Source organism: Hippocampus comes, unplaced genomic scaffold (genome assembly GCF_001891065.2).
Source record: "Hippocampus comes isolate QL1 unplaced genomic scaffold, H_comes_QL1_v1.1 scaffold206, whole genome shotgun sequence".
NCBI classification, from domain to species: Eukaryota; Metazoa; Chordata; class Actinopteri; order Syngnathiformes; family Syngnathidae; genus Hippocampus; species Hippocampus comes.
In genome coordinates, this window is record NW_017805012.1 from 63,055 (window position 1) to 65,599 (window position 2,545).

Genomic DNA, 2,545 nt, shown 5'->3' on the forward strand with positions numbered 1-2,545 from the left:
TGCCACTGCCAAAAAATGCCATGTTCCAAAAACAATCTTTCTTCAGGATTATTAACATGTTGAAGGCTCTAACTTGTCCATATTGAATATTCCAATTTGAATGTTTTTTTTATATATATGCAGATGATAGTTACTTTTACCCATAGCACAATAGTGCTTTTTATTGCTTTTATTGTCCATAGAGGGTGTCTAAAATAAATAAATATTTAAAAACTATATATGAATGGATAGGCCTGACCCCACTGAACAGTTTGAGTGGTCACAAGCAAAAAAATATTCAGAAATGACTTTGACATTACACTTTAAAGCCACCATGCCAGTATGGAGCCTTTTTTCCTATAAGTTGTTAAAAAAATCCAACGCACAAGGGTTAAGAACAATTTTATTGTCAAATGTGCTGGATATGCAACGTACAGCACAGGTGAAATTTCTTAAATTAATTTCTTTGTTGCAATTACTGTAACATGATGTGTCCTGTGACTTGCCATTGTGATTTTGGCCGATAAGATCCCATTAATTGACTGGTGAAAAGGGCTGAAGAAACTCCACAAGACGCCGAAATAGCTCAGTTGGAAGAGCATTCGACTGAAGATCTAAAGATCCCTGGCCCACTCCCGGGTTTCGGCATGTAAGGCACAGAATTCATTTCTTTGTTGCGATTACTGTAAGACGATGTGTCTTGCGACTCAGTGGGGATTGACACATAAGATCCCATTGATTGACTGGTGAAAAGGGCGTAGTTCATGCCAGGAAAGGCCGATATAGCTCAGTTGGGAGAGCGTGAGACTGAACATCTTAAATTTTCTGTTTCAACCCCGCTTTTCGGCATGTAAGGCACAGAAACGTTTTCTTTCATGCAATTCCTGCACAACAACGTGTCCTTTTACTCACAGTTGTGATTTTGGCCGATAAGATCCCATATATTGACTGGTTAAGAGGGCCTAGTTCAAGTTGGAAGGGGCTGAAATAGCTCAGTTGGAGAACATTACACTGAAAATCTAAAGGTCCCTCCTTCAACACACTTTTTAGGCATGTAAGACACAGAAATCAACTCAAGAACAACTTTATTGTCAAATGTGCTGTATATGCAACACACAGCACGGATGAAATTTCTTGAATTCATTTCTTTGTTGCGATTACTGTACTACGATGTGTCCTGTGACTTGTCGTTGAGATTTTGGCCGATAAGATCCCATGAATTGACTGGTGAAAAGGGCTTATTTAAAACCACGAGAGGCTGATATAGCTCAGTTGGGAGAGCATGAGACTGAAACTCTCAAAGTCCCGGGTTTCGGCATGTCAGACACACAATTCATTTCTTTGTTGCAATTTCTGAAAGACGATGTGTCCTGTGACTCACTGTTGTGATTTTGGCCAATAAAATCCCATTTATCGACTGGTGAAAAGGGGTGAAGAAACTGCACAAATAGCTCAGTTGTGAGAGCGTTAGTCTTAAGATCTAAAGGTCCCTGGTTCAACCTGGGGCTTTGGCATGTAAGGCACAGAATTCATTTCTTTGTTGCGATTACTGTCCTAGAATGTGTCCTCTGACTCGATGTTGTGATTTTGGCCCATAAAATCCCATTAAGTGACTGCTGAAAAGGGCTTAGTTAATGCCAGAAGAACCTGATATAGCTCAGTTGGTAGAGTGTTCCACTGAAGATCTTAAGTTTTCTGGTTCAACCCCATTTTTTGGCATGTAAAGCACAGAAACTTTTTCTTTCATGCAATTACTGTACTTCAATGTGTCCTTTGACTCACTGTTGTGATTTTGGCCAATAAGATCCCATTGATTGACTAGTTAAGTGGGCCTAGTTAAAACCGGAAGAGGCTGAAATAGCTCAGTTGGGAGAGCGATACACTGTTGTTCGAAAGGTTTCTGGTTCAAACCTGGGTTTTGTCATGTGAGGCACAGGAATTGGTTCTTTGTTGCGATTCTCGTCCGACGATGTGTCCTGTGACTCGCTGTTGAGATTTTGGCCATTAAATGCCATTAACTGACTGGTGAAAAATGCCTGAGGAAACTCAACAAGAGGCCGAAATAGCTCAGTTGGGAGAGTGTTAAACTGAAGATCTAAAGGTCCCTGGTTCAACCTCGGGTTTCGGTATGTGAGACACAGAAATCAACTCAAGAACAACTTTATTGTCAAATGTGCTGTATATGCAACGTACAGCACAGATGAAATTTCTGAAATTCATTTCTTTGTTGCAATTACTGTAATATGATGTGTCCTGTGACTTCCTGTTGTGATTTTGGCCAATAAGATCCCATTAATCGACTGGTGAAAAGACCCAAGTTAATACCACGAGAGGCTGAAATATCTCAGTTGGGAGAGCGTTCGACTGAAGATCTGAAGTTCCCTGGTTCAAGCCTGGGTTTCGGCATGTGAGACACGAGAATTGTTTTTTGTTGCGATTACAGTACTGTACTACAATGTGATTCTGAACGAAAAGATCCCATTGACTGACTGCTGAAAAGGCCTTCATCAACATAATTGTTTTACAACAAAATCGTGTTTTGGGGTTTAAATCTCATGCTGTGTGG

The 2,545-nt window shown here is 40.4% G+C and overlaps 1 non-coding gene across 1 annotated transcript; it reads left to right on the forward strand.

Annotated features, from left to right (window-relative positions):
- Positions 1-2,035: 2,035 nt before the first annotated feature.
- Positions 2,036-2,108, forward strand: trnaf-gaa (transfer RNA phenylalanine (anticodon GAA)). Its single transcript has one exon. It is a non-coding gene; the product is annotated as a tRNA-Phe (tRNA).
- Positions 2,109-2,545: the final 437 nt, after the last annotated feature.